At 35.3% G+C, this 24,127-nt stretch overlaps 1 long non-coding RNA gene across 1 annotated transcript; it reads left to right on the plus strand.

Moving 5' to 3' along the window:
- Positions 1-21,578: 21,578 nt before the first annotated feature.
- LOC132599918 (uncharacterized) lies at positions 21,579-23,843 on the plus strand. Its single transcript, XR_009567067.1, has 3 exons — positions 21,579-21,698; positions 22,695-22,769; positions 23,586-23,843. It is a non-coding gene; the product is annotated as an uncharacterized LOC132599918 (long non-coding RNA).
- Positions 23,844-24,127: the final 284 nt, after the last annotated feature.

A 24,127-nucleotide genomic window follows, 5' to 3' on the forward strand; every position in this document is an offset into this window, starting at 1 on the left:
ATAGAGATCACGTAACGAAGCGGATACGATTATACTGGCATTAGCGTATCGTATCTCATCCGAGTTTCAAGGTTAAGCGTGCTAAGGTGAGAGAAACTTTAGGATGGGTGACCCCCTGGGAAGCGAACTAAAAGTTCTATAAACTGAGGTATAAAAGGCAAATGGAAAGTTAAAGTAGCCTATGGGAAACTAGAGTATATGGGATGGTTGGAGGCCACAAGAGGTCGCGTAGGACGAGGCAGACTAGATTAGGGAAGAGGCAGAAAGTGTGTCACAACTATGGAATTTGTATAGGCATGAATAGCGTACGGAAGCATTTCGTGGGCTAGTTGATAATAGTTATATATATATATATATATATGAATGTGTACGATATCCCACATGTGAATGTATTGGCGGGCATGTGATGTATGTCCCAGCAACCGATGCTACGATATGGAAGGCTTCAACCGAGTAAAGCTACCGAAGTTCAAGTGACAACGGGAATAAACGGCACAAATGTTATACGGTAAGCCGATGTTATTTTCTCTACTGGTTAAGATTGGAAAGTTCTAATACAATGACACTTGGAAAAGAAAGAGAGTGAGTAAATGGAAGGTAAAGAGACTAAAACGTCGTAAGAAGGTGAGAGGTAAGGAACCTCGATGAGTGAAACCCCCGAGAGAAACTACCGGCGAAAGCACAAGACTACTTGGATAAAAATTCAGAGATAGGCACGCGAAAAGGATAAAGTGAACAAAAGATGAATTGCAAGTAAGTGAGCTAAATGAGTGACAGGACTAATAATGGAAGGAAAGATATGGGAATGATTGACCAGAGTGATGATATAGATAGGAAATGAAAGGAAAACTTATGGTAAACAGTTTTCGATATGATATGCACAGTGTTGGAAAGAAAAATGGGGAGTAAGATATAAACGAAGACTTCACAAAATACTGTTGACGTATAAGGAGCCCCTTTAAAGGGGGGGGGGGGGGGGGAGGCTATATTACATGAGACTTTAAAAGGAATCACAATATTTTCAAGCGTCAGGAAAGGAAATTTATTAGCTCGGGACCAGAGTTCGAAACATGTCGGCACATCAAAAGGATACATGAAAGAAGATTGATTATAAAAGAAAATATGGTAGAAGATAAGGAATGGGCATGAACAGAAGGATAACTAGAAGAGGGACCCCCCCCCCACCCCCCCGAAGTGTTATAAGATCCCATAAGGGCAGCTGAACATTCGAGGACGAATGTTTTAAAGGGGGGAGGATGTTATATCCCGCATTTTCAGAGCATGAGCGTGACACGTGCTTCCTCAAAAAAATTGACAATCATGTTGTTGCTACATAATTTAAACTCACGTTGATAGTGTTGTATCCCGTATTTTTGAACGTCAAATTATTTGTAAGCTGAGGTGGGGCCCACACGTCAAGATTTTTTTTTTGGAACATGTGACAAGTTATATGAATCACATATGTAAAGTTAAACACAACTCACGAAGGACCCTTTGGCCAAATCAAAGTGGAAGCCCTCCAAATGAGTATTTTTAAGAAAACGTTTTCGGGTGACCTGACTTTGAGGGGAAAAAACGGTATTATAAGTTTGGAATTTGGAAAAATACCAAGCAATGGAAGTTGTAGATAATTGAATTAGCTTTCCAACCATAAGTCGTGGGTTCCCGGGTGACGTCGGTACAAGGAGATATGGACGTTTTAAGGTCGAAATTTCAGTGCGCTAGGCCCAACTCGGGGCTAACTGGGTTAGGCCCATGACAAAAAAAAAAAGAGAAGAAGAGGCCCAATAGGGGCCATCCCGCCATAGTCCATAAAAAAGGACCCAAGCCCAAGTAAATTCATCCATGTGATGAATTAATTAAAAGGGGCATTTAATGACCAAATAATCCATAGAACTTTCAAGACAAGTTGAGAAACGAAAAATAATACATGTGATAAATTAATTAAAAAGAGGTCTTTATCATAGAACCTTCAAGAGAAAATTGAGAAGGAGAAAAACAAAAAGAAGAAGAGCAAAAGAGAAGGCCATTCGGCCATGGAGAAAAACAATTGACCCTATGAAATCTTGTCCCAAAAATTATTTTCTTGTGGTATTTCTACTAATTCAAGGGTCCTCTACAACGTGGTATAGTTGTTTCGGAAGATAAGTCGCTTGTTTCGTAGATTTGGCACTTTAGTCAAGTGAAGAAGTTAGGAAGAAAAGGTAAGAATTAATTCCTTTTTACGTGTTATGAAGGTTTTATTTATGTTGTGGAATGTAGAAAGGAGAAGAATTCATGAAAATATGGAAGTTGCATGATGAATATATATATATATATATATATATATATATATATATATATATATATATATATATATATATATATATATATATATAGCTGTGGGTGTGCATGTGTGTGTAGAAGGATGAACCAATTTTATTTGTTATATTAATTGTGTTGTTGAAGCCTTGTAATGGAAATGGAAGGAAATGGTTCAAGTTGGTATGGAAAATTGTTGAAAATGATTATAGGAAAATGTGATTTTAATTTAGTTTTTATGTAATTATGGAAGTGAAGTCTAAATGTGAATTATTATGTTAGTTGGTGGATTTGGAGGGATGCAAGTCCATATTAGCAGAAAAGGTTGGTTGTTAAGTTGTTATGAGAAGTTTTGTGATTTTATGGTAGATTTATGTAATTATGAAAATGAAATTGTTAAGGTGCGAATTATGATCATTGTTAATGAAATTGGAAGATGAAAATGTGTTATGAATATTTATGTCGAAAATTACAAGTTTTGGATGAATTATGGTTTTGGTGGAATTTTTGTATATTTTGTAAATATTTTGCAAAATAATATAAAATGCTTCCGAATTGTATTGGAGTGATCTTGATTAGTAAATGAATATGAGAATGTTGATATTGATTTGAAAATGTGAAGTTGGAATGGAAGCTATTGCGCTATATAGAAAAGAAGACGATTTATGTTAGAATGCGTTTCAAATCGATTGTTGATGCTATTGGTATTGTTGTTGGTATGGTTGTTGATATTTTGGCTGAGTTAGAATCCCGGGGATGTTGTATGTATAGGGGAGATGCTGCCCAAATTTTTGTAGACAAGTATTGGTTAAGATTGAATTCTTAAAGTTGTATGATTAATATTTGGCAAATGTGACCAATTGTAGATTTTGAAGGAAATGGGATTCGAATTTGGATAAGCATAAAAGGCAAATAAGGTATGTAAAGCTTTACCTTTCCTTCTCTTGGCATGTCTTAGGTTTGATTGGTTTGGATACGAGCCTCGGGGATGACTCTACTCTTAGGAATCCGCGCCTAAATTTGCCCCTTTTGCATTCAGTAGAATTGAATTAAATATTTTATGAATAGTGAAAAAATTTCCTAAACACCTAGAACTTGCGCAACTAGGACCCGACTACTTTAAAACTCTCACAAGTGACGTCATGAAGTGTAACGTACGTAAATTGTGTACGCCACCTCAGTTGACCCGAGGTGGGCCCACTATTCCCGATTCATCTCCTATTGTATTTTTGCCTTATTTTTGAGCGATATTAAAGGAAACGTTTTAACTATTCTTCTAACTACTAAATGGTAATTATTTTAAATATTCCATTGAGTCTTATAAATTATTTTGGGACATGGAAACGATTCCAGAGGCTTTGTCTTGATACAATTTATCGTGCCATCCAAAAGGTATATATATATATATATACATTATGACTATTGTCCGATTCCTTCGAACAGATCTGTCGTTTGGATTGCTTCATCGAGTCTAGAAAGAGATTTATATGCATATGGTTTCTCATCAATCTGTTCGTGGACGCCTCAATATGCCTTTTCACTGAGCCCGGGCCAGGATATGTTATCGTGCGCATTCCACTGCATTGTTCACCGCGTCCCTCGATGTGCGGGCCGGGTTCTGTTTACGTATACGATTTGATGATACGGGGATGGCGGCCAGGATGGCATATGATCTGTCTGTCCACCGCGTCCCGTACTAAGAGGGTCGGGATCTGTTACCGCGTCCCTCGCTGGAGGGCCGAGATCTGGTATCTGTTATCTGTGATCTGTTTATGCATATGATCCTGCATGCATGATTAGGGATATGAAAGTAAGTATTTTTATGTTTTGAATGAGGTAAGTATTCCCAGTACTTCCGATTCTGATCATGGTTCTGTCTGTTATGTTTCTGCACTTCCGGTCCCGATTATGAGTTTATTTGTTGTATTCCCTGCTTTACATACTCGGTACATATTCCGTACTGACCCCCTTTCTTCGGGGGCGGCATTTCATGCCGCGCAGGTACACCCAGGTGATGTGAAGTTATTATAGAGGGTGTCCCAGCAGAGTTGGCAAAGCTCCATTTGCTCCTGGAGTGCTGCCGAGTCAGAGTTTGTATGTATGCTTTTCTGGATTGATGTTAGAGACTTTGCAGACAGAATCGTGGGTATAGTAAGTCAGTTGCGTATGCGGCTTCATCAGCCGATATGTCATTCTGTATTATGTGTTAAATTTTGTATAATCACATATTCTGTTTGATTTGGAAAGCACCGGGAAAGAATATTTTGCGAACATGTTATGTATGTTATTTTTATTTGATTTAAAAGCCTAATAAGATTTTGTATGCCCCCAAAGGTCTGTGGGTTCGTTCGGCTCCGAATATGGGGTCGGGTGCCCATCACACCCTAGCGGAACTGGGGTGTGACAAAGTGGTATCAGAGCAGGTCTGTCCTAGGGGTTGTCTGCAAAGTCGTGTCCGGTAGAGTCCTGTTTATGGTGTGAAGCGCGCCACATTTATAAACAAGAGACTACGGGGCATCTAGGGATTGTTGACTTTCTTTCTGTCTTAGATCGTGCGATAGAGCCAAGTCATAGGAAGATGAAACCCTTTATATGGGCCTTACATACGATGGAAGAAAATAAGTGATGACGTGGAAGGTTATGACATAAACCTTGGTATATTTGTTCCGCTACCTGAAATTGGAAGCTCTGAATGGTTAGAATGTGTCATATGACCGCATGTTCTTTGAGGTATCGTCGGTACTTGCCGTGTGCAGAATTTGAATAGTAAGAATGGAAAAAGAGATTTTGCCGGAGTCGCTAATAAGGATATTTGGTTAAATACGTTTAGCAAAAAAGAAATTCAAAAAAAATGATTGTGAGAAAGGCGGTTAGCAGTCTGAAGGATCGAAACGGATGATATTCGATGCTTAGGAGAAGTGAAGTCTGTTGGAGGATTTAGAGAAGCCGACAATCGGTTTTGCGGTAGATTATTATGTAGGGATGGTGGGTGGAGATCTAAACAGCATAATACCCGAAGTATTTATAAGTAATGGCGATGAAGGTATATTTGCTACCATTGGGAATCTGGGAGTTTAGGACGAAAAGTGAATATTGCGGAATAAGAAGGGTAAAATAGTAATTATGGCAAGAAAGACGTGATATGAAAAAGTCTTAAAATCTGTAAGACTTCGATTCGCTCCAGAGTATGTAATAGAGATCACGTAACTAAGCGGATACGATTATACTGGCATTAGCGTATCGTATCTCATCCGAGTTTCAAGGTTAAGCGTGCTAAGCTGAGAGAAATTTTAGGATGGGTGACCCCCCTGGGAAGCGAACTAAAAGTTCTATAAACTGAGGTATAAAAGGCAAATGGAAAGTTAGAGTAGCCTAAGGGAAACTAGAGTATATGGGATGGTTGGAGGCCACAAGAGGTCGCGTAGGACGAGGCAGACTAGATTAGTGAAGAGGCAGAAAGTGCGTCACAGCTATGGAATTTGGATAGGCTTGAATAGCGTACGGAAGCATTTCGTGGGCTAGTTGATTATAGTTATATATATATATATATATATATGAATGTGTACGATAACCCACATGTGAGTGTATTGGCGGGCATGTGATGTATGTCCCAGCAACCGATGCTACGATATGGAAGGCCTCAACCGAGTAAAGCTACCGAAGTTCAAGTGACAACGGGAATAAACGGCACAAATGTTATAAGGTAAGTCGATGTTATTTTCTCTATTGGTTAAGATTGGAAAGTTCTAATACAATGACACTTGGAAAAGAAAGAGAGTGAGTAAATGGAAGGTAAAGAGACTAAAACGTCGTAAAAAGGTGAGAGGTAAGGAAACTCGGTGAGTGAAACCCCCGAGAGAAACTACCGGCGAAAGCACAAGACTACTTGGATAAAAATTCAGAGATAGGCACGCAAAAAGGATAAAGTGAATAAAAGAGGAATTGCAAGTAAGTGAGCTAAATGAGTGACAGGACTAATAATGGAAGGAAAGATATGGGAATGATCGACCAGAGTGATGATATAGATAGGAAATGAAAGGAAAACTTATGGTAAACAGTTTTCGATATGATATGCACAGAGTTGGAAAGAAAGATGGGGAGTAAGATATAAACGAAGACTTCACAAAAGACTGTTGACGTATAAGGAGCCCCTTTAAAGGGGGGGGGGGGGAGGCTATATTACACTTGGAAAAGAAAGAGAGTGAGTAAATGGAAGGTAAAGAGTCTAAAACGTCATAAGAAGGTGAGAGGTAAGGAAACTCAGTGAGTGAAACCCCCGAGAGAAACTACCGGCGAAAGCACAAGACTACTTGGATAAAAATTCAGAGATAGGCACGCGAAAAGGATAAAGTGAATAAAAGAGGAATTGCAAGTAAGTGAGCTAAATGAGTGACAAGACCAATAATGGAAGGAAAGATATGGGAATGATCGACCAGAGTGATGATATAGATAGGAAATGAAAGGAAAACTTATGGTAAACAGTTTTCGATATGATATGCACAAAGTTAGAAAGAAAGATGGGGAGTAAGATATAAATGAAGACTTCACAAAAGACTGTTGACGTATAAGAAGCCCCTTTAAAGGGGGGCGGCTATATTACATGAGACTTAAAAAGGAATCACAATATTTTCAAGCGTCAGGAAAGGAAATTTATTAGCTCGGGACCAGAGTTCGAAACATGTCGGCACATCAAAAGGATACATGAAAGAAGATTGATTATAAAAGAAAATATGGTAGAAGATAAGGAATGGGCATGAAGAGAGGGATAACTAGAAGAGGGACCCCCCCGAAGTGTTATAAGATCCCATAAGGGCAGCTGAACATTCGAGGACGAATGTTTTAAAGGGGGGGAGGATGTTATATCCCGCATTTTCAGAGCATGAGCGTGACCCGTGCTTCCTCAAAAAAATTGACAATCATGTTGTTGCTACATAATGTAAACTCACGTTGATAGTGTTGTATCCCGTATTTTTGAACGTCGAATTATTTATAAGCTGAGGTGGGGCCCACACGTCAAGATTCTTTTTTGGAACATGTGACAAGTTATATGAATCACATATGTAAAGTTAAACACAACTCACGAAGGACCCTTGGGCCAAATCAAAGTGGAAGCCCTCCAAATGAGTATTTTTAAGAAAACGTTTTCGGGTGACCTGACTTTGAGGGAAAAAACGGTATTATAAGTTTGGAATTTGGAAAAATACCAAGAAATGGAAGTTGTAGTTAATTGAATTAGCTTTCCAACCATAGGTCGTGGATTCCCAGGTGACGTCGGTACAAGGAGATATGGACGTTTTAAGGTCGAAAGGTCAGTGGGCTAGGCCCAACTCGGGGCCAACCGGGTTAGGCCCATGACAAAAAAAAAAAAAAAAAAAAAAAAAAAAAAAAAAAGAGGCCCAAGGGGCCATCCGGCCATGGTCCATAAAAAAGGACCCAAGCCCAAGTAAATTCATCCATGTGATGAATTAATTAAAAGGGGCATTTAATGACCAAATAATCCATAGAACTTTCAAGACAAGTTGAGAAACGAAAAATAATACATGTGATAAATTAATTAAAAAGAGGTCTTTATCATAGAACCTTCAAGATAAAATTGAGAAGGAGAAAAACAAAAAGAAGAAGAGCAAAAGAGAAGGCCATTCGGCCATGGAGAAAAAAATTTGACCCTTTGAAATCTTGTCCCAAAAATTATTTTCTTATGTTATTCCTACTAATTCAAGGGTCCTCTACAACGTGGTATAGTTGTTTCGGAAGATAAGTCGCTTGTTTCGTAGATTTGGCACTTTAGTCAAGTGAAGAAGTTAGAAAGAAAAGGTAAGAATTAATTCCTTTTTATGTGTTATGAAGGTTTTATTTATGTTGTGGAATGTAGAAAGGAGAAGAATTCATGAAAATATGAAAGTTGCATGATGAATATATATATATATATATATATAGCCGTGGGTGTGCATGTGTGTGTAGAAGGATGAACCAATTTTATTTGTTATATTAATTGTGTTGTTGAAGCCTTGTAATAGAAATGGAAGGAAATGGTTCAAGTTGGTATGGAAAATTGTTGAAAATGATTATAGGAAATTATGTGATTTTAATTTAGTTTTTATGTAATTATGGAAGTGAAGTCTAAATGTGAATTATTATGTTAGTTGGTGGATTTGGAGGGATGCAAGTCCATATTAGCAGGAAAGGTTGGTTGTTAAGTTGTTATGAGAAGTTTTGTGATTTTATGGTAGATTTATGTAATTATAAAAATGAAATTGTTAAGGTGCGAATTATGATCATTGTTAATGAAATTGGAAGATGAAAATGTGTTATGAATATTTATGTCGAAAATTACAAGTTTTGGATGAATTATGGTTTTGGTGAAATTTTTGTAAATTTTGTAAATATTTTGCAAAATAATATAAAATGCTTCCGAATTGTATTGGAGTGGTCTTGATTAGTAAATGAATATGAGAATGTTGATATTGATTTGAAAATGTGAAGTTGGAATGGAAGCTATTGCGCTATATAGAAAAGAAGACGATTTATGTTAGAATGTGTTTCAAATTGATTGTTGATGCTATTGGTATTGTTGTTGGTATGGTTGTTGATATTTTGGCCGAGTTAGAATCTCGGGGATGTTGTATGTATAGGGGAGATGCTGCCCAAATTTTTGTAGACAAGTATTGGTTAAGATTGAATTCTTAAAGTTTTATGATTAATATTTGGCAAATGTGACCAATTGTAGATTTTGGAGGAAATGGGATTCGAATTTGGATAAGCGTAAAAGGCAAATAATGTATGTAAAGCTTTACCTTTCCTTCTCTTGGCATGTCTTAGGTTTGATAGGTTTGGATACGAGCCTCGGGGATGACTCTACTCTTAGGAATTCGTGCCTAAATTTTCCCATTTTGCATTTAGTAGAATTGAATTAAATATTTTATGAATAGTGAAAAAATTTCCTAAACACCTAGAACTTGCGCAACTAGGACCCGACTACTTTAAAACTCTCACAAGTGACGTCATGAAGTGTAACGTACGTAAATTATGTACGCCACCTCAGTTGACCCGAGGTGGGCCCACTATTCCCGATTCATCTCCTATTGTATTATTGCCTTATTTTTTAGCGATATTAAAGGAAACGTTTTAACTATTCTTCTAACTACTAAATGATAATTATTTTAAATATTCCATTGAGTCTTATAAACTATTTTGGGACATGGAAACGATTCCAGAGGCTTTGTCTTGATACAATTTATCGTGCCATCCAAAAGGTATATATATATATACATTATGACTATTGTCTGATTCCTTCGCACTGATCTGTCGTTTGGATTGCTTCATCGAGTCTAGAAAGAGATTTATATGCATATGGTTTCTCATCAATCTGTTCGTGGACGCCTCAATATGCCTTTTCACTGAGCCCGGGCCAGGATATGTTATCGTGCGCATTCCACTGCATTGTTCACCGCGTCCCTCGATGTGCGGGCCGGGTTCTGTTTACGTATACGATTTGATGATACGGGGATGGCGTCCAGGATGGCATATGATCTGTCTGTCCACCGCGTCTCGTACTAAGAGGGCCGGGATCTGTTACCGCGTCCCTCGCTGGAGGGCCAAGATCTGGTATCTGTTATCTGTGATCTGTTTCTGCATATGATCCTGCATGCATGATTAGGGATATGAAAGTAAGTATTTTTATGTTTTGAATGAGGTAAGTATTCCCAGTACTTCCGATTCTGATCATGGTTCTGTCTGTTATGTTTCTGCACTTCCGGTCCCGATTATGAGTTTATTTGTTGTATTCCCTGCTTTACATACTCGGTACATATTCCGTACTGACCCTCTTTCTTCGGGGGCTGCGTTTCATGCCGCGCAGGTACACCCAGGTGATGTGAAGTTATTATAGAGGGTGTCCCAGCAGAGTTGGCAAAGCTCCATTTGCTCCTGGAGTGCTGCCGAGTCAGAGTTTGTATGTATGCTTTTCTGGATTGATGTTAGAGACTTTGCAGACAGAGTCGTGGGTATAGTATGTCAGTTGCGTATGCGGCTTCATCAGCCGATATGTCATTCTGTATTATGTGTTAAATTTTGTATAATCACAGATTCTGTTTGATTTGGAAAGCACCGGGAAAGAATATTTTGAGAACATGTTATGTATGTTATTTTTATTTGATTTAAAAGCCTAATAAGATTTTGTATGCCCCCAAAGGTCTGTGGGTTCGCTCGGCTCCGGATATGGGGCCGGGTGCCCATCACACCCTAGCGGAATTGCGGTGTGACACCTACCCTTCCCTAAGCCTACATTACAAGCTTAAAAAGTGCCTATGTGAACTCCAACCGAATGTTCTTGAGTTAGTGATGAACGAAAATAAGGGCAAGCTTATGGTGTGATATTTGTTAGCACTAGAACTTCTTTGTTGAGTGTGAGCGACTTTTGTGTATTTGTCCCTTGCGTCGTTGTTTTGAATATAGTGGTTCTGGGACTTTCTTTCTTGTGAAGGCATATGGATTATGATAGATTGTTGATGTTCAAAAATTCCAAGTTGAGTCAATTTAGCATATCTAGTAAACTAGTGGTTTTGAGTCACTTATTGAGACTTGAGTGTTGTTGCTTGATAGTTTTATATCTCTATTGCATTCTTGAAATTGTATTTTGAAATGAGGGAGTTATTTGGTTGAAGCTTCGCATGCTTGTAGCCTAATTGTTGGTACCAACCAAAGTCATGTTTTTGTGCTTAAAGTGGTTCCTCATTGAGATTTTTGTTTTGATTTGCTTGAGGACAAGCAAAGACTTTAAGTTGGGGGTAGTTGATGAGTCGTGAAATTACGCGATATTCGATGCTAATTCCTTAAGTTTTTGTGACTCTTTAAGCACTTTTGTTGTTACTTTTTGTGTATTTTTGTTGTTTTGTAGGAAAAGATGCTCGGAGAGCATAAAAGAGCAAAATGGATCAAAATGGACCAAAATGGAACAAAATAGAGCAAAACAAGCCAAGATAGTTGAAATGAACCAGAGCACCACCTGCGAATCGCAGGTACTGCATGCGAGTCGCAGGTGGTGCAGCATCTGTTGACAGAGAATGGCCAAATAAAATAAGACAATGATGCAACACATGCGACGCCACATGCGACTCGCATGTGGAACCCGCGAGTCGCATCCTGTGTCGCAGATGCTGCACCTCGACTGATTTATGAGATATTGGTGCTCTATCCAGTTTTATGTGATTTAGAAATGATCGGAAGAAACCAAGTGAAAAGAAAGTCAAAAAGAGGTCAAACTGGACATTTTTGCAAAACTGTCAAAACTGGACAGTTTTGCAAAAACGGGACAGATTTGCAAAACTGAAACTTTGGGGTTTATTTTGTCATTGTTTGGACTTGAAAAAATTGGGAAACATAAAAGGAAGACTTGGGGGGAAATCAGATCATCTTTGGTCATTTTGCAAGTTTTGGAGGCTAGGGTTTCACCTACACCATTGGAGGAGAAGATTGGAGCACTTTAATGAGATAATTCTTAAACCTTTCTTCAATTCCTTGTTTTGTATTGAATATTTTAGTGTGTAGTATTTCATTTCTAGACTTGAATCTTGTTTATGAAAATATTCTTGATTAAAGTTTGGATTGAAACTCTTGTTTTGCTTATGTATTGAATGATTTTTATTGCTATTGAAGTGGGTCTTTGTTGATTTAATTAATCTCGTTCTTGAATGTTTCCAAAGGTATTAGCTAACCCTAGGACTCACCCATTTACTTCGATTGAGCTCGGAAGAGGAAATCTTGGTTGGGAAAGATTAGTTAACAAGAATTTGGGTCATTAAATCCATCTAATAACTTGAGCTCGGAAGAGGATAGTTACTTGAGGTTAAATTGATTGTGCCTAATATCACACTCTAAGGCTTGGAAAAGCTTAGAGTGAAATTCATTGATTTGGTTGGAATACTTTCAATGAGATTTTAGAAATCATTATCTATTAACATAAACCCGCTCTTAGTTGTAAAATCATAAAATATATTGGATCGTTACTTGAGTGTAATTTCCCTTGTATCCATGCTTGTGGCCATTGATCATTTGACTTGCTTTCTAGGTTAGTTTACATTTTTGCATTAGTTATAATTTTCTCCAAAAACCAAATTATTATCTATCGTTTGGCTTTAGCGTAGTTGGTGAAAGTTCCTTACTTTCTTAATCGTCTAGCACATTGTTCCCTGTGGGATCGACCCCGACTCATAGTTAGGTAAATATATTGCATACGACCGTGTACACTTTCTCTTTGAGGAGTGTATTTGGACGTTATCAGTGCCCAATCCCAACTTGTTGAATATAGATAGCGGCATCAAATGCTTGCTCCATGATCACATAAGGCTTTTGCAAACTTGTATTTACCGATGGTGCATGGAATTGTGAATGCTCCGGGATCTTCTTTTTTGTGCACCAAAGCTTTGGTGACGATTGCACTACAATGATGAGTGCCCCCCAATGTTTCAATGCCAGGACTCCTTCTTTTGGTCACGAGATCTTTCATGAACTTCGCATAACCGGGAATTTGCTCAAGTGCCTCAACCAATGGAATATTTATTGAGAGCCCCTTTAATCGTTCGATGAACTTGAGGAATTTTCCATCGTTCGCTTTCTTTGCCAATCGTTGGGGAAAAGGAGGAGGATGCCTCATAACGGGCGGTGAATCCCTTGGTACCTCCTCCGCCGCTTCCTTGCTTTTCGAAGCATCATTGATTTCCGGGAGGTCCTCATTAACAATGGGATTTTCAATACTAGCCCGCATATTCTTTGGGTTCACTTCTTCTTCAAGAACCATGGGTTCTTCAACCATTTTCTCTTCATCACCCAACACATTCTCTTTCACCAACGCCTTTTCCCCATTGTTTTGCCACTCCTAGTAGTAATTACATTGCATCTATGATCACCATCATTCCTTGGATTTGCAACTGTGTCACTAGGGAGTGAGCCTTTTTGCCTTTGGTTTAGGATGGCCGAGATTTGGCCAAGTTGAGACTCCAATTGCTTAATGGAGGTGGAGTTTGAACTCACAACTTGACCCATGGATTTAACTTCATCTCTAGTCTCCTTGCAAAATGTGTCGATGGATTCCACTTTCTTCAACACCCTTGACAACATATCTTTAATTTTTGAATTAGCGGGATCGCTAGTGGGCGGTTGACTAGAGCTTGGTTGATTTCCCTTTGGAGGGACATACGGATTTGTTCTCCGATGATTGTTGTAATTGCTATTGTAACCCCCTTGATTGTTGTCACGATTATCTCTCCAATTAGAGTGACCTTGTTCTTTGTTCCAACCTTGATTCCCTTGACCTTGCCGCCAAGATCCTTGACTCGGACCTTGGTAGTTCGGACGGGAACCCTCCCTTAGATTGTTGACATAACTCGCCTCCTCATCATACATTTGGAAACATTGCTCATCCGGAGGACCCCCTTCACAGGATTCTACCGCATTCACCTTTTTGCTTCTGCCACCCATGATATGTTTTGTCAGAAGGTCCATTTGGGTGACAAGTTTGGCCATGGACTCATCTCTCTCTTCCTCCTTCTTAATCATCTCTCGAGTGAGCACATTTTTGGAGGAACTTCCTCCACCCACTTCCGAATCCCTAGTGTGCTATGCTTCATTAGTCTCGGTCAATTTATCCAACAATTCACAAACTGTGGCATAAGAATTATCCATAATGGACCCCTCTGCAATGTTGTTCGCCACTGATTTGTTGACCGAATCTAGAGACCTATAAAATGTTTGTAGAAGCATACCATCGGGCAACCCATGCTTGGGACAGCTTTTGACTTTCTTTTTAAAACGAATCCAAGTTTCATGGAGAGCCTCATCAGGAAGTTGACGAAAGTTGTTGATTTCGTCATGGAGTTGTAACATCCGCGATGGAGGGAAGAACTTCTTGAGGAATGCTTCGGTCAATTCCTCCCAAGTAGTGATGGACCCGGACGGGAGATCATCTAACCAAGTCGTGGATTCCCCCGTTATGGAGTACGGGAAGAGCCGTAGCTTGACTGCTTCAATTGAGATGCCCGGATGCACATTGGTGGAACAGACCCCAAGAAAGTTCCTAAGGTGCCTATTCGGGTCATCTTTGGGTAGACCACCGAACAGGCCCTTAGTGTTGAGCAGGTGCAGCATTGTGTTGGTTACATGGAAACTCGAGTTTCCAATTAAAGGCGGGGGCTGAATTGCGGTTGCATAGCCTGCCCCCGCAGCTTCTTCACCAACCGCTACGGGTGGATTTTGGACAGGGATACCATCCTCATCCATATTGCCTACACAACACACAACAACAAAAAGGAAATAAGAAAAGAAATAAAGACTAAAAGCAAAGTTTTACACTAGTTAGTAAATTTCTAGACCGTATTCCCCGGCAACGACGCCAAAATTCGATACGCCCAAATTACACCTTAAAAAAATAGGAGTAAACGGTCGCTGTCAAATATAGAACCCAACGAGGTTGGGGTCGAATCCCACAGAGAATACAGTGAAGAAATAGACTTTTCAAGTGTAACGCTTGACTGTTAGTCTAAATTCCAAGGGCGAGGGGGAAATAATAATATTAGATTTGATGTTTGGTTACTAACAATTAAGTGGTGTTGTTATGAGATGTAAACTATTAGAGAGAGGGACTAAGGTTGCAGTTCCAATGGAAAGTAATGCGAATGGGTATCAGTTCAACCTCTTCGAATGTTGAGATGCGATTAACGATGGATTGCTTAAGTTTATTAAAAGTCTTTCGACCAAATTAATAAATGTCATTACTAAGCTTTCTTAAGCCTTAGAATGTGAACCAAGTAAACATCCAATACGCTACAAGTTAGCCATCCTATTTCTAGCTCAGGCTATTAGAAGGGTTTATTGACCCAAATTCTTGCTATCTAACCTTTTTCCTAACTTCCACCTTCTTTCTCAAGCAAGGTGAAAATAATTAGGCACAAATGATGTTTGCAACCATCAAGAGATGTTAAGGCACGAAAAGTAGATAGAATGCATCATTAACATATAAATGAGGTATGAATATGAAATTCAATCACATAACTAACACCTTTGGTCCCACAACCTTAGCTAGTGAGATTAGCTAAACATTTGTATTAAATAAGAAACAAAGATAAATAATGTAGCCATAATGCTTACAAAGCTTTTTGGGAAGAAGCAACAAAATAAAGTGCAAGATTCTTCTTTAAAGCTTCAACAACCAATCATAAATGTTTCCTCCACAAAAAGACAATGTTAAGTGCAGTGAATGTCTTTTTCAGAACCCTAGGTGAGTATTTATATCCCCCAAAAAACGTGCACAAGGTTTAGACAAAAATAACCCTGCAGATGCAACATGCGTCTCGCATAGTGTGTCGCAAGACAAACATGCGACACGCAAATCGTGCTCAGCAGCCGCACATTGTGCTCTCGCTTTCAGGCTTCCCAGATTTCTGGCACAGTTTGCGTGATCATTGTTGCACCGCAGGTTGAACATGCGAGTCGCATGTTGGCCTCGCAGATTGCGCAACTTTTCATCTCTTTTCTTCAGTGGCCTGTCACACTTTGCGGTGTAGTTTTTGTACCGCAGGTTGAACATGCGAGTCGCATGTTGGCCTCGCAGATTGCGCAACTTTTCATCTCTTTTCTTCAGTGGCCTGTCACACTTTGCGGTGTAATTGTGGAACCGCAGGCATGACATGCGGTTCGCATGTTGTGCAGTGTGTCCTTGTCCTGTTTTGCCTCATTTTGTTCCGTTCTGCTCTCCCAATATTTTTCCCTACAAAGTCACAAAAACATGCTAAAAGTAAAACCAAGAATGCTTGAAGAGCCGCAAAAGCTTAAGGAACGAGCATCGAATGTGCCGTAATTCCGCGGCTCATCAAGTTCCCAAGTTATAACCCTGAAAATTGAGCAATGAAAACCAAAAGCAAGTATCGATGTTTGGAGAATTGGTTGATGGCAGAAAAATAGTGACTGGGTATTTATGACTCTGTTCTTCTTTGTAACTTCACCTCAAATCTCTCTTAGTTAACTACCCCTTAAATCCCAGATTTAATTATATTTAATTGATTACTTAATTAGCTCCATAATTGTAGAGATGGTTTTCCGAACTAAATACGGTAGCGGTTGTTTCCCCCCTAAAAATAAGTTATTTAAAAAAAAAAATATATATATATATATATATATATATATATATATATATATAAAGTAGAAATTGTACTGTTCTTGATTAATTACAGATTTATTTATATTTATTTATTATTTTTAAATTATAATTCAAAAACAGTAACTAATTATTGTCTAACCTAACTAATTTGTCCTAAAACTACCACTTATCTTTCTCCTATGTGGTAACTTGTCATAATCCTAGGCTAGACTTATTTGTCATATATATCGATATCTCACAAATAAAATTAGTTTTCAAAGTGGTTTCTTTGAAGAAAGTAATGACCTCAACCTAGTTCTTTTTTTCCATATGATGTATACGCTGAAGATTTGTATTGTCCTAGTGGTTAGAATATGAATATATAGTAATCCCCATAGATATTTTTTTTTAAAAGGCCCTTGGTCAGAATATTATTTTACTATATATGTTGCTTGTTTTTTAATCAATTATTCATTTTTATAGTCAAAATTAATATTTGTCTTCAAAATCTAAACAGAGTAAAAGAAAGAAATACATGCAATACATTAAATAATATGCAGATCATAATATTATTTTTTATATGTTAAAATTTGAACTGTATATATTCTAATTTATTAGTAACACAACTGTAATATGCAGTGTTAATCTATTTTAATTGTTATATGATAAATTTGGCATGTTATGGATGGAGAAAATTATTTTACTGTGCTATGTTAAATTTAAAACAATCATCACTATATTATAGGAAGTCTAGAAAAAACAATTTTTTTTCCAAACGTGGAAAGTAAAGCAAGACTACAGTTTTTTTTTCCCCTTATCTATGACTCACATATTATTAATGTAGCTTTTAATGACAAAATCATATGGGTTGGCAATTTTCTTTTACTAACCCAAAATTAAATCCTTTCTCCCTTAAATAATAACCCAAATGCAGAAATCAGAATCTTATAACCAAATTAAAGTGCTTATTAATACAAATAAAATTTTCATATAAAAGATATAGGTATAGATAATTCAAATTCAATAAAATAAGGATTTAAATTTTCTCTGAAAAAAATATTCAACATAGGTCAATATATCACATCTAAATGTGGGGAAAAAAGGTAAGATAGGCAGAATCAGATTCGAACATACATGATAGAAATCTAGGAAACAATTTCGGCAATGCAATATTTGGATTGAAATTGACAAAGAATTCCTTTTAAATTTATATTTCACATACATGAATAACCAATTTTATAACAATACGCTTGTTGACTTAATATTAAGCTAAACTACCTTCCTTTTATTATAATATAGATATAGATTATTATTATTGTTGTTGTTGCTCTTCTTCTTCTTCTTCTTCTTCTTCTTCTTCTTCTTCTTCTTATTATTATTATTATTATTATTATATTAAGCTAAACTACCCTCCTTTTATTATAATATAGATATAGATTATTATTATTGTTGTTGCTGCAGGTGTTGTTGTTGTTCTTCTTCTTCTTCTTCTTCTTCTTCTTCTTCTTCTTATTATTATTATTATTATTATTATTATTATTATTATTATTATTACTATTATTATTACTAGTATTATTACTAGTATTATTACTATTATTATTATTATTATTACTATTATTATTACTATTATTATATCCTAGTATTTGAATTGAAAATTTTCTAATTTCCTTATAAAGAGAAATATAATCTGATAATTTATTGTCATATAATATTATTTCTTATGGTAATTTTTTAATTGCAAATATTCTAAAATCCATATAAGGAATAATATTATATGAATATTTTTTAAATTATATGCATGATTCTTCATATGGTAATATCTTAATTGCAATTAATAGTATTTTTTAAAAATTAATACAAACAGAATTTGTTGTCAAGTGGCTTGTTCATATTACCTCACTTGGCTTAATATTAAGCTAGACTATCCTCCTTTTATTATAATATAGATATAGATATAGATATAGATATAGATATAGATATAGATATAGATTATTATTATTATTTGAATATTTGTTAAGAGAATTTTATCCTTATTTTATTGAATATTTATAGCAAATTTCAAATATTCTAAATGTTAGAAGTTAGAAAATCTTTTTAATACACTAATTAGCCTATTCAGCAAAATATAGTTCAACAAAATATTTTTAATACATGTATTAGCCTATTCAATCAAGAGTTTGATTTGGAAGAAAATTTATTGTAATTGTAATTAATAAGTTGATTGACAATTAATAAGACAAATCTTCCTTTTTATTAATCTACTGCTTACGTCCAAATTAGCAATAAATTTGAATTGTAAATATTATGATGTCCATGTAAGGAATAGTATTATAAAAGATTATTTTTTAAAATTATATATAGATTATTTTTATATGGTAATATTTGAACTGCATTTAATAATTTCTTCTTAAATTAACAAAAATAGAATTTGTTGCCAAGTGGCTTGCTCTCCGTATGCCACCGGGCTTGATATTAAGCTAGACTACCCTCCTTTTATTATAATATAGATTATTATTAATTGAATATTTGTTAAGAGAATTTTATATTTATTTTATTGAATATTTATAGCAAATTTCAAATATTCTAAATGTTAGAAGTTAGAAAATCTTTTTAATACACTAATTAGCCTATTCAGCAAAATATAGTTCAACAAAATATTTTTAATACATGTATTAGCCTATTCAATCAAGAGTTTGATTTGGAAGAAAATTTATTCTAATGGTAATTAATAAGTTGATTGACAATTAATAAGACAAATCTTCCTTTTTATTAATCTACTTATTACGTCCAAATTAGGAATAAATTTGAATTGTAAATATTCTGATGTCCGTGTAAGGAATTGTATTATAAAAGATTATTTTTTAAAATTATATGTAGATTATTTTTTATATGGTAATATTTGAACTGCAATTAATAATTTCTTCTTAAATTAACAAAAATAGAATTTGTTGCCACGTGACTTGCTCTCCTTATGCCACCTGGCTTAATATTAAGCTAGACTACCCTCCTTTTATTATAATATAGATATAGATTATTAACAACTACTACTACTAGGTGTTGATAATATCGTATGAGTATATTACGTAAGTTCATTATTATTATTATTATTATTATTAGTAGTAGTAGTAGTAGTAGTAGTAGTAGTAATAGTAGTAGTAGTAGTAGTAGTAGTAGTAGATTATTAAATTAGGTAATATTTTGAACTACAATTAATAACTTCTTTAATAATTAATGTAAATAGAATTTGTTGCCATGTGACTTGTTCATATTACGCCACTTGACTTAATATTAAGCTAGACTACTCTCCTTTTATATATATATATATATATAGATTATTATTATTAGTAGTAGTAGTAGTAGTAGAAGAAGATTATTAAATTAAGTAATATTTTGAACTACAATTAATAACTTCTTTTATAATTAATGCAAATAGAATTTGTTGCCAAGTGGGTTGTTCATATTACGTCACTTGGCTTAATATTAAGCTAAACTACTCTCCTTTTATATATATATATATATATATATATATATATATATATATATATATATATATATATATATATATATATATATATAGAGAGAGAGAGAGAGAGAGAGAGAGAGAGAGAGAGAGAGAGAGAGAGAGAGATCATTATAATTATTATTATTATGATTATTATTATTAGTAGTAGTAGTAGTAGTAGAGAGAGAGAGAGAGAGAGAGATCATTATAATTATTATTATTATTATGATTATTATTATTAGTAGTAGTAGTAGTACTAGATTATTAAATTAGGTAATATTTTGAACTACAGTTAATAATTTCTTTTGTAATTAATGCAAATAGAATTTGTTGCCAAGTGACTTGTTCATATCACGCCACTTGGCTTAATGTTAAGCTAGACTACTTTCCTTTTATGTATATATAAAAATATAGATTATTATTAGTAGTAGTAGTAGTAGTAGTAGATTATTAAATTAGGTAATATTTTGAACTACAATTAATAACTTCTTTTATAATTAATGCAAATAGAATTTGTTGTTAAGTGGCTTGTTCATATTATGACACTTGGCTTAATATTAAGCTAGACTACTCACCTTATATATATATATATATATATACAGAGAGAGAGAGAGAGAAAGATTATTAGTAGATTGTTTAATTAGGTAATATTTTGAACTACAATTAATAACTTCTTTTATAATTAATGCAAATAAAATTTGTTGTCAAGTGACTTGTTCATATTACTCCACTTGGCTTAATATTAAGCTAGACTACTCTCCTTATATATATATAATTATTATTATTAGTAGTAGATTATTAAATTAGGTAATATTTTGAACTACAATTAATAACTTCGTTTATGATTAATGCAAATAGAATTTGTTGCCAAGTGGCTTGTTCATATTACGCCACTTGGCTTAATATTAAGCTAGACTACTCTCCTTTTATATATATATATATATATATATATATATATATATATATATATATATATATATATATATAGAGAGAGAGAGAGAGAGAGAGAGAGAGAGAGAGATTATTTTCTATATGGTAATGTTTGATCTGCAATTAATAATACTTTTTTGAAACTATTGCAAATAGAATTTATCACCAAGTGGCTTATTCATATTACGCCACTTGGCTTAATATCAAGCTAAACTACCGTCGTTTTAATATAATATAGATTATTATTATTATTATTATTATTATTATTATTATTATTATCATTACTATTATTATTATTATTATTATTATTATTATTATTATCACTATGCGCTGAAAAAATTCTAGTATTCCTTATATTGATAATATTTGAATTGCAAATATTCTAATGTAACGACCCGTTTGGTCGTTTAGCACTTTTGAACACTTTTTCGTTAAAATATTATTTTCGTAGTTTTAAATGGTATTCTTGACTTGCAAGGATATGTGGGATGGTTATATAATTGATGAGTAAATTTTAGAATTTATCTATTTAATGTGTGTGAGTATTTTATTCATAAGAACATTATTTGTTCACATATAAGGTATGAGTTGGAGAATTAAATAAGTGGTTGGTAAGCCTAATTTATACTTTTACAGGTTAGTTGGGTGATTAAGTAATCTGAATAATTTTATAAGAGAAAACTGAGCCAGGCCCATTTATTCCTAGCCCACATATGAGGATACGAGATATATTAGGGTAAAAGAGCTCTTGGCTCTGGGGAAATAACATTTATTTGAAGGAAGTGACTGGGGCTTTGGATGAGTCAACAGTGAAGCACTCTTCAATTTAAGCTTAAGGTAAAAGTTTACCTAGTCTATATATTATTGGTTCTTGTATTTTTGTTAGATAAGGATTTGCTAGAACTCATTATTAAATGTAAAGTCCGAATGGAGTAGATTAAAGAAAATCAACATCTGCAAACAATGGTCACATTATTTATTGTTATTTTATTTTCTTCCAAACATGTAAATGCTTTATTGGTCCTTTTGGAAGTGCTTTGGGTAGTAACAATTGATAAGGATTAATGATAGTAGTGGATTCATACAGTTGAAGTAATGATGATGGTGTCACACTAGTAACAATTGATAAGGATTAATGATAGTAGTGGGTTCATACAGTTGAAGTAATGATGATGGTATCACTTTTCTTGTATGCACTGTAGCAATTTTCATTTTTCTTCAAGCTTTGGAAAGTGTCAAATAATTTGCTTATTATAATATTGGTTTGTGAAGAGGACTTTTACGGTGATCAATTTATTTGAGGACTAAAGGTAGGGAAATAATTACTTAAACCACTAGTTGGCAGTAAGGAGTGAAAAATTGCATAGAAATTGGTTCATACGTTTTTCTACTTTTACAAGGACACTGCACGAATTGTAATTTGCTATTATAAAACTTCTTTTTATGTTTTTCGTGTTCCAATTTCAATTCTTATATATAGGGTCTGTATATTTTAATATTAGGTGTATTGGATTATATGTGTATTTCCAAATCCATGGTATTTAAATTGTGGAAAGTTAGATTGTGTCCGAAGTTAAAATATTTGGGAAATCAAAGGTTTCGAGTCCTAGTCTTAAGAAATGAGATTAATGATTTGAGAGTCCATTTACGGGTAAAATTGCTAATCTTCAAAATATATGACCCTTGGATTATGGGTGGAATTAATTTTCAATAAAATTCCAATCTTGCCCTTTGGGCTCGAATCACTTTGTAGGTCGTTTGGGGTTCGATTATAAGTATAGCAATATGGGTGTCTTTAGATTCGTATTCTAACGTAGATCGCATATTTGATAGATTTCGATCGTTCAGAGGCTCTACGCAAAGGGAAGGCGCTGGTTTAATTGTTCGTGACACTCGCTCGGCATTGAGGTAGGTTACGGTCTACTTTAGTTAGACTCTGATTAGAGAATCGTATGTAGTTGTAGAAAGTGACGGGGATAGCATGATAGGCCTTTGGGCATGAAGTGGAAGTGAATTCCAATTAGATTGGTTTTGTCAGCTGTTATGTGGGCTTGTCGCCAAATGTGTTATTTTTGTGATTATCACTTGGTTGTATCTCCGTCACATACTAGTTCACTCATCACATGAAAAGGAATGGTAATATTGATAATTGAGCAGTGGACAGTAATATGACTTGTACTTGTTGATTTATATTGGTGATATTATTGAGACTGATATCATGCATGGCATGCTTTCCATATTATTGTTGTGATGATTGGTGAGGTGAGTGATTGAGAGACTCCGAGGTCTTTGCTGGAGATAGAGAGTGACAGAGAGACTCCGAGGTCTTTGCCGGAGATTGAGAGTGATTAATAGCCTCCGATATTTCTGTCGGAGAGCACGAGTGATACATGAATTTCGCGAGTCCCCCATGGGTCATGGCTTTGAGGCACTGCCCTTAGCATGTGTGTACGAGAGTGGAGCTAGAGAGGTGACTATTGCATTGCATTGCATTCATCCACTCATATATTTGACTGATCATTTGGTGAATTATAACTGTCTTGGTTGATTTCATGATTCCTTTACACTTTACTTGTTTATGATACGTGACCATACCTGTTTGCTCTATGTGCTACTCGTTGGTTTCAACTTCTTCATGCGTTATCTAATCATTGTCGGCCTATGATGCTTACCGGTACAAGTGTTGTACTGATACTACTCTTGCTGCACTTTTGTTAAGTGCAGAGTACGATCCAGGATCCAGTTCTACACCCCATGGCTGATACGCGAGGGTGACATCTCTCAGTCATTCAGGGTGAGCTACTTGGTTATCCGTGGCTCCTGAAGGACCTCCTCTATTTTATTTCTGTTTTTGTATTCGACAGAAAATTTGTAGCCTTCGGGTATTTTCAGACTTTTATTCCATACTATGTTAGCGCTCTTGTACCCTCTGACCAGATGTTGGGGTTGTCGTGACATTTCTAGTTATGATAAGTAGTTAAGACTTGATCACTTATTCTATTTAATTTTCCGCTTATTTAACTTGTTATTAGTAATGTGGTTCGCCTACTCGGAGGGATAGTGTAGGTGCCATCACGACTCGTAAATTGGGTCGTGACATCTAATTTCCTTATAAGAAATAATATTGTATTCCTTATATTGATAATATTCGAATTGCAAATATTCTAATTTCCTTATAAGAAATAATATTGTATGAGTATTTCTTGTCATATAATATAGATTCTTATTTTGAACTGCAAATATTCTATTGTCCATATAAGGAATGA

The sequence above is a fragment of the Lycium barbarum genome, chromosome 6 (genome assembly GCF_019175385.1).
Source record: "Lycium barbarum isolate Lr01 chromosome 6, ASM1917538v2, whole genome shotgun sequence".
NCBI classification, from domain to species: domain Eukaryota; kingdom Viridiplantae; phylum Streptophyta; class Magnoliopsida; order Solanales; family Solanaceae; genus Lycium; species Lycium barbarum.